At 41.3% G+C, this 9445-nt stretch overlaps 1 protein-coding gene across 1 annotated transcript in view; it reads left to right on the top strand.

Annotated features, from left to right (window-relative positions):
* The first annotated feature begins 199 nt into the window (after positions 1-199).
* The window catches only part of DDX42 (DEAD (Asp-Glu-Ala-Asp) box helicase 42), a 35686-nt gene continuing 26440 nt past the window's right edge, over positions 200-9445 (top strand). Inside the window, exon 1 of the mRNA XM_010856424.1 lies at positions 200-400. The gene's annotated coding sequence lies outside the window, so the exon portion shown is untranslated. The remainder of the gene's footprint in view (positions 401-9445) is intronic.

Genomic DNA, 9445 nt, shown 5'->3' with positions numbered 1-9445 from the left:
GATTATTTTTTTTGGCAGCTCCCTGCCACTACTACTTTCTTCACTCCCAGACCCACTCCCTATACGGGCCATGAACACTCCTCACTCAGGTCCGAGGCGTCTGTGAAGTTATCTGGGAGCCTTAAGGCCCAGCGCCCGGGGCGCCTTCCGGGAGCCGTAGACCAGGCCCCGCCCTTCGGCCCGCGCTCTCCGCACTGCGCATGTCCGGTTTTGTTCCCCTCCCCCCTCCGTCAGCAACGGGCCAAGAGGCGGTGGCGGCGGCGGCGGTAGCGAAGGGGGCGGAGAGGGAGGAGCGCGGCGGGACTGGGCCTGGACCGCGCGTACTTCGGGCCGTGAGGTTCTCTCCGAGTCGGCGGTAGCAGCAGCTGCCTCCGCAGCCGCAGCAGCAGGTTTGCGCGAGGTGAGTCTGGACGCGGGGCCGTAACCCCTTGGGGGCACCACAGGCAACTGCGGGGCCTAGTGAGGGCCAGGGAACCGCAGCCTCTCTTAACAAAGAGTCGGCGGAGCTTCCAGGAAGCCGAGGCGCAGGGGCCCGGGGAGGGGTAGGAGTGCGGGACTGAAGACTCAAGGAGCCTTTCGGAGCCTCGTCGCCCTCCTACGGCTCCCGCTTCTCCCACAACTCTTGATGAGGCCCAGTTGGCGGCTTTCCGGAGGCGGCTCTCGCCCGTCCGGGAAGGGATTTGCAGGGTTCTGGGCTTCGGGAGGCATAGGCATGGGGAGGATTCTGATCCGAGCCAGCAGCAGTTAGCAGATGCTAGTCTCCAGATCGGGGGACCTGCCAGGCCAAAGTTGCCAAATCTGAAGACAGTGAAAGGCATAGTCGGTGATCTTTGTGTAGTTTTGAGTGTATCTGTGACTAGCATCAGCCTCCTCACAAAACTTTTCTGTGGCCTGCTAAAGAGCCTTTCTAATGTGGGTAAATAATTTATATGGAGTTGCAAGCTTAGGCACCAATAATATAAGGAAGAACAATCATACTAGTCGAGACTTCGGGGGAATCTTAGCTTTCTTATCACCTTAGCGGAAGCTTTGCCCCCTCACCCCTTTGGGCGGTCATTCAGATTCCTCAGGGTTCCCATACAGTTTGTTTTTTTGTGAATGATCTTTGTATATATCTGTTTTCTGTATACACACCACCGAACTCCTAAAGAGCAGAGATGCTGTTTTAATTCGCTTTAACTTTCCAGAGCCAAGCCCAGTGGAAGGTCTTTGACACCAGAATTCATGTTTAGACTTTAAGTGGTGAAGGAAAAAAAATGTATGTTGTGTTTTCCTGTACCCAGATGGGACATACTATGGCCTAATATGCAGTTCATTCACTCAAGAAATATTTTTGTTGATAACTTCTGTGTGCCTATTCCCTACCAGTGTGCTTGGTTTGTGACCCTGACCCTCATGAAACGTTGTAGTGAGGGAAAGAGAGAAAACAAATATATAAATTATACTGTATGTTAGAAGATGATTAATGCCTTAGGTGAAAAAAAATAAAGCTGAAGAGAGGAATGGGGAGATGTTGCCTTTTTAAACAGCATGGTCAGGGAAGTGTTTACAGACAAGCTGATGTTTAAGTGGACTAGATAAGGAGGTGAGGGAGTGAGCCCACCTAGTTTCTGGAGGAATGATCCTTCCAGGCAGAGGAACCAGCAAGTATAAAGACCTTGAAGAGGACAATGCTGGCTTGTTAGAGGAACAGTTACAAGACCAGCATGTTTGGAGTACTGTGAGCAAAAAGGAGGAATTATTAGGAGATAAGGTCAGGGAGGGGAACAAGGCGTTGCAGGGAGCACCAGATAACCAGGACCTTTTAGGCTGTTGTGAAGATTTCATTTTTCTTCTGCCTGAGATGGAAACTGAGAGTTTTGAGCAGGGGAATGGTAAGATCTGACCTACACTGTTAATAATTCAGTGCAATTTGTGGAAGAGTACAGTTCTTTATGTTTTAGTTTTATCACATCTTTATGTAATCAGCTCTTAGTTTCTTTAAGCTGGCAGAGAGAAAAGAGATGCTTCTAAAACAAGTGTAATCTAGCAGTTACTTATTTTGGCTTTAGAAGAATGTGTTGAAATTCTTGGGTTTTGTACAGATTCTTGCTAAATAATCAGATTTATAGTGTGTGAGTTATTCTCAAGGCAGATTATTAGACAGAGTAGATGGTGATCAACTGTCACTAGAAATCTTACTCCTACTCCAAAAACACAATGTTAATGATAATGAAAAAGTAACATTTTATAATCATTTGTTTTTAGTCCACTATTTTTAAAGTCATTTATATCTTATTTTCCACCATTTCTCAAAACATAAACTAGCCAAATTATCTTCCTTATGTTCCTACACTTATTCTACTTTCCTAGACTTTGCTGTTTCTAGCTTTCCTCCTTGCATCATACTTCTCTACTCAGCTTATATCTTTCCATGTTAAAAAAAAAATAAAAAACTCATCTTCTGGGTTCTAGCTCTCTTTTGAAACCTGTCTCCATTTGTCAACTTGTAGTGATCTCTGACATTTTCAGTGTCATATGGCACCAGGGTATGGAATCTCTAAGTTGAAAGAAACTTGAGAAGTCTTAGCTTGATATTCTCCATTAACCAGTGGAGAGATTGATTTCTGGGGAAAAAAAAAATAATGATAAACATGACAGCTAATACACATTGTGCACCATTTGCCAGGTTTTGTTCCGGGTGTATTTTTGTATGTGAATTCAGTTTTTCACACCAACCCTATGAAGTAGGTGATAGTCTCACCATCTTAGAGACGAGCAAAGTAAGGCCGGAGAAGCTGAATAACTTCCAAGAAGTTCACATCAAGTTAGTTGGCAAAGCCAGTGTTTAAACATAGGCAGCTTGCCTCCATGGTCTGTGCTGCTTTACTGTGCTGTTAAGATTTTCTACTAAATCACATTTTAGTGCCTAAAACGGTACCAAGCAGGTATTGATACTTTATGCTGTCCTTAATTTTTCTCGTTGGCCGAGTTGTGAATCTCCCCAGGTCTCCTATATGTTGAATAAATATGAATGATGAGTGTATTCTCTGGAAAACAGAAAAGAAAAAGAAAATGAATAAGCCATAGAGTTTGTAACATGGAGCTGGAGAGAGAAAAAAAGAACACAGATAGTTTTGAATAGATGTTGGGTGTTTTAAGACTAGAACAGGAGTTTAATGAAGAAAGTAGCTTTTCTCTGGGAAATCATATTCATGTCATAGTTCTAGGAGTTGGTATTTGAGATGGGCGTTGAAGGATAGGCTTTGGCAGATAGATAAAATGAGAGATCTGGTGGGAACAGAATGCAGGTTGAGGGAAGAGCATTCACCAGAGTGCATGTAAAGCGGTTCATTGCCACAATGGAGAGTCTCATTCCAGCCTGATTGAGTAACTAGAGAGCTGTTGAATTGAAGGGAATGATGGGATCAGAAGTGTGTGGCCAGAAGGTGAGGGGTCAGGGTCTGGAGAAACCCCGAAGGAGGTTTGAGTGCTCACCCCCTTTGAGTGTGACTTTCCCTAGTTCCAAAATATTAACAAACACCTGCCAAAGAGGTGGGAATTCTTATTTTCTCTTATTGCTATTTATTTCTGACCCACTGTTACTTCAGTTAATACTTTACCTCATAGGGCTGTTTCCCTCACTTCTTGTAGGTTAAGGAAGGGAGAGATGTTACCTCTCAGTACTGGGCACAAAACAGAAGGTGATTATTGGTCTACATAAAACATGTTGGTGATTTCTAAGACCCAACTCATATTGCTGTCTTTAAAGCAAATGCTGATACATTTTGCTTATGGTTCTATTAGCTAATTCTTTTCAAAGTAAATGTTTTATTTTTAAAAACAGTATTTTTTAAAGAGAAAAAATGTAACTGAAATTTCACAAGTATATTTGCATTTTAGAGTAGAAACTGAGGTCTGGACAGCATCATTCTCCCTCATAAACCAGATAAAATAACACTCTAAAAATACATGTGTAGTTGAATTCTGATTCTTTGATTTTCAAGGGTGTTTTTTTTTTAACTTGTAAAATAACACATGAAAAATCAAAACCACTTTCAAGTGGCCAGGTCACGGACGCTGAGTACGTCCACACTGTTTTGCTACCGTCAGCACCACAGTGTCCACAGAACTTCTTTCATGTTAGAAAACTGAAACTCTGCCCCCATTAAGCAGTAACTCCCCATCCTCTCTCCTCCTAATTCCTGGCAACCACCCTTCTACTTTGCTTCTGAGTTTGACTAAGTACCTCATGTAAGAGGAATCATACCATATTTGTCCTTTTGTGAGTGGCTTATTTCTTTTATTTATTTCTAGCTGGACTAGGTCTTCGTTGCTGTGTCCAGGCTTTCTCTAGTTCTGTAATAGCGAGGGCTACTCTCTAGCTGTGGTGTGTGGGTTTCTCATTGCGATGGCTTCTCTTGTTGCAGTTTCCAGGCTCTAGGCCCGAGGGCTTAGTTGCCTCAGGGCATGTGGAATCTTCCCGGACCTGGGATCAAACCTGTGTCCCCTGCATTGGCGGGTAGATTCTTATCCTCTGTATGACCAGGGAAGTCCAGCTTATTTCCTTAACTTGACGTCCTTAAGTCTCATCCGTGTTGTAGTGTGTGTCAGAATTTTCTTCCTTTTTAAGTCTGAGTACTACTGCTATATATTTATCTTGCCACATTTAGTTTATTCATCCATCTGTAGACACTTGGGTTGCTTCCACCTTTTGTCTTGTGAATAATGCTACTTGGAACATGGGTGTAACAAATGTCTGTCCCTGTTTTCAGTTCTTTGGGGCATATACTCAGCCAGGAGAGGAAATGCTATATCATACAGTTCTATGGTTTTTTAATAAGCCACTATAAAGGGAGCTTTGAGAAGACCCATGAATGGTGGACTACATTAATTTTTTAATGTCCTCACTATGTTTTGACTTCCTTATTAACTATTGAGTAGATTTCTCTTCTCCAGTGTTTGCCTAGAGAATGCAAATTACTTTCATTGACTTATAACCTAAGCAGAGGAGGGCTCATTAAAAAAAAAATGATAAAACCAAATAGAGATGAGGTTGGCCATCTTGTGCTTCTTATATCTGCTACAGTCCCTCAGACCTCTGATTGTTGAGGACCTGTAGCCATACACGTGGACTAATAGTAGGAAAACGGTTCAAGAAAGTCAAAAGCAGTGGTGTCTGAGGATGACCTGGCTTAGATTTCATCAGGACAGCTGGTTGGCTAGATAGCAAGGCTTATCATAATAGAAGCTGATGGATTTCACAGATACTGGGATGAATTTTGAAGAGCCTGATATTTATCCATTCAACGAAAAATTTTTGAGTACTGTGTACACCAGGCACTAAAGATACTATGTTGGACAAAACAAGAAAGTCCTTGCCCACGTGGCGCTGACATTCTAGTCAGTGGGTTGTAGAAAGCACAATTGTTTGGCATTGCTGGAGACAGTTAATTGGGGAACATGGGCAGTGTGACCTAGATCACACTAGTGAAAGGTGTGGGGGCACTTAAGGGTTCTCAGTCTTTGGGTTGACCCACATCTTGGAAGAGTTAAAGTATTGCATATTTTTAAGCTATTAAGCAACTCTCACCTGCCCAAGGTCATGCTGCTTGCCTGTCTGCAGAAGTTGAATTTTTAAAACCAAGTATTTGATTTATTTCTCTTGTAATTTGAGCCCTTTGGTTATTTAGTGGGATTAATTTATGCCCATCCTTTTCTCCTGTCCTCAGCCTAGGGGGAAGTGTTATTTACTCCTTGTTAAAGGTTTTGGTCTTTTCTCTTCAGCTCTCGGCAACACCTTGTTCCTGTGATTTTTCCTGTCATCCTAAATCTTCAGTTTTTCTATTTGTGTTGGCCTTTCCTCTTTAGCATATAAACGTGGTTAGATGTCTTCCTTAAACAAAAGGCAAAATTCCTCTCGTTAACACCTCACACTCTCTTTCACATTGATAAAAGGCCTAGAAAGTAATCTGTACTCCTCTTGGCCTTGTCTTCAGCCTCTACCCCTTACCAATCATCACTTAACCTTTTCCCTACTGCTTCAACAGGGGCTTTTCAGTTCTTACCCCGCCGCGCCCCGTCCCCCACCCCATCTCCTCTTTTGTTATTAACATTGAACATTTCTTTCTGCTTGTAAAACTTCGCACCATCTATGTCACTGTTCTCTGCTACCCTCTGTGTCTCTCTCTCTGTTCTTTTTCAGGTTTTCACATGAGCTTCTCTTCCCGATCCTTCCTAAGTATGGACCTCCACTAACACCTCTTTTCTCGCTCTCTCTGCCCTCTTTGCTGGCTTATCTACATTAGTAACCTCAAATGCGGATATCTCATGTGGTACCTAGAACTCCTTCACAGATCTCTCTCTGCACTTACAGACCTTACTTGCCAGCTATCCTGAGTGCTCCCATAGGTACTGTGAACTGATCTCACTTTCTACCTGCTTCTCCACCCGTGACTTTTCTGGGTTTCCATCTCTGTTAATGGCACTGTCATTCACCCAATCTGTAAAAGCCAGAACGCTCCAAAATTATTCTAGACTCTTCCTTCTTCCTCCTCCTCCTTCCTCCTCCTCAGCTTCCACGTCTGATTTGGTCATTCTCCCCAGTTGATTCTTCCTCGTAAATACCTCAGTAAAACATCAGATCTACACCCCGCCCTTCCTCATAGCCACTTCCTTAGTTTTGTAGTACCTTGTTGTGGTTTATCTACATTTTTATGATAATGTCCTAACCACTTTCCTTGTGTCCCAACTTTTCATGCCATCTCTCATCTGATGTCTCTAAAATGGTGATCCAAAACATGTCCTCTTTTTTGCTTAAAATTAATGATTCCTTACAGCTGGCAGAGTATATTTTTGTATGGTGTATTCTTAGCATAGTACACCAACCCTATATCTGGGCCGTTTGTCTTTCTGAACATGTGCATGCAACTTTCCCAAAAGTCCTAGAGAACTCTAGCTGCACTGAACTATTTCCAGTCCTTTGTGGTAGCATTTACAGTTCCTTTGATCTAAAATTTCTCTCGGGCACTTCTTCCCTGGTCTAATACCTCTTCAGGTTTAAAAAATTAACACCACTGTCATCTCCAGAAAAACTGCCTTGTCCCCCATTCATGGTAGGTTGGGTACTCTTCTACTGGGCCATCAATGAATGCGCTTTCTGTAATACCTCTACACATCATTTCTTTTTGTAAGCTGCCTAAAACTACACTGAATTCCTTGAGAATGGGACTGTATCTTTCATAGATAAATGCCCAGCGCCCAATACAATGCCTGAACTTTCTCAACAGGCTTTCAATAAGCCATGATGTTCATGTAATTCTTAAAATCTACCAACGTTTGTTTTTTCCATCCTTCCTTTACCTATTTCAATGGCTTGTTTATTATTAGATTTTTATTATGCATTATATACAGAAGGAAAAGGGATAAAATTCAGAATCCAAAATTTAATGGATTAATTACTAACAGCCTCTTATTACGCATTATATACCCTAGGAAAAAGGTTAAAATTCAAAATCTGTAATTTTGTTGCTTAGGAACAGCTTTTGGAAGGCCAGGCTCACAGATCGGTTAAACAGTACTCTCAGATGCTAAAATTTTCTGGCTTGTAAATCTTCTAACTAAATATCATCTCACTAGAATTATGTTGATTCCTCTTAAGGAATTCCAGAAGAAGGCAAGAAATGGTCTTAATTATGTTTGAGTAAGCTATTACTTATTAAGTGCTTTCTCTAACCGTGAATATTTTCTACGAAAGGTCCAAAATGAGTAAAGACAGTCCCTACCTGGAGCTAAGGGTAGAGATTGACATAGCATAGATCAAATTCAATACTAAACAGACTGAACCAAGTACTGTGTAACAGCAGTAAAACAAAACCGGTGAGCGGGGTATAGAACCAGAAGAGCAGAGCATATTGTTCCTGTTCCTAGTCACTTCAACAGTGCCATCGTAAAAAGCAGTTTTTGAAACTCTTTTCACATTGACTTCAGAGTCTTTTATAAAAATATAAACTTTTCTTATTAATGGTAAACTTTAATACCATTATTAAAAGAGAAAAAAAGTAAAATTCAAATGATTGGTATTAACATTTTGATAGATAGCCCTCCAGCTATCTTGGTACAGGTACACATTTTTACATTGAATCATACCACCAGCCTTGTTTTACGCCCTTACCATGTTACTCAGTGTATAATGGACACTTGTCCATAAATGTGAAACTTCAAATGCACTTTCCCTTTGATAAGCAGTTGTGTTTTTAAAAAATTGAACCTAAGGAAATAATAAAGAGTATAGACAAAGACACAGGATATGTTTCACAACTTAAAAAAAAAAAGAAACAGAAGTAGAGAAGTATATTTATTCACATAGTCATGTGTATCATAAGGTGAAGAAATCAGTAAAACAATTTGTACAGTATGGTTTCAGTTTTGATCTTAAATTGTGTGTGTGTATACACACGCATAGAAAAAAAAAGCAAAATATATCAACAAAATTGTGTATCTGGGAGAGGAGTTTCAGGTAGTGTTAAATTTTGTTCTTTTTTGCTTTCTGAGTTTTCTGCTGTTCTGTGAAACTTAGGTAACTTGTTTCATTAAAAAATAGTTTTTTGAAACCAAGACTAATAAGATAAAAAGTTTTATTTTTAAATGAGTTTGAATGATGCTCAGGAGATTTCTTTGTAATCTTTAACAGTAGGCTAACTGAATAAGATATTCAACTGGCAATCAAATCTTTTTGAAGGGTATGATATTAAATACTGAATTCCTGTTCCAATTGAGAGCTCAGTAAAATAAATTACGGTGTCTTCGGTGTTTTAGGAAATGTGACTGTTTCAAGGGGAGAGGAAGGGAGTTCAAGAGGGAGAGGAGTGTATGTGTGTGTAAAAGTATGACTGATAACCGGAGAGAAAGGGGGCTCAAGATGGAGGGGAGAGGGTGTGTGTGTGTGTGAAATTATGATCGATTCCCATCGTTGTACAACAGAAACCAGCAATTTTGTGTACAACTTTACACAAAATTGTAAAGCAGTTATCTCCCAATTAAAAAATGTGTATCAAAAAACAAGAAAATGTGACTGTTTTATTAAGGTTCAGTTCAGTTCAGTCGCTCAGTCGTGTCCGACTCTTTGCGACCCCATGAATCGCAGCACGCCAGGCCTCCCTGTCCATCACCAACTCCCAGAGTTCACTCAAACTCAAGTCCATCGAGTCGTGATGCCATCCAGTCATCTCATCCTCTGTCGTCCCCTTTTCCTCCTGCCCCCAATCCCTCCCAGCATCAGAGTCTTTTCCAATGAGTCAACTCTTCGCATGAGGTGGCCAAAGTACTGGAGTTTCAGCTTTAGCATCATTCCTTCCAAAGAAATCCCAGGGCTGATCTCCTTCAGAATGGACTGGTTGGATCTCCTTGCAGTCCAAGGGACTCTCAGGAGTCTTCTCCAACACCACAGTTCAAAAGCATCAATTCG

Source organism: Bison bison, unplaced genomic scaffold (assembly GCF_000754665.1).
Source record: "Bison bison bison isolate TAMUID 2011002044 unplaced genomic scaffold, Bison_UMD1.0 scf7180017864371, whole genome shotgun sequence".
Lineage (NCBI taxonomy): Eukaryota > Metazoa > Chordata > Mammalia > Artiodactyla > Bovidae > Bison > Bison bison.
Note: the sequence above shows the minus strand (reverse complement) of the source record. Positions and strands in the feature narration are given on the sequence as shown.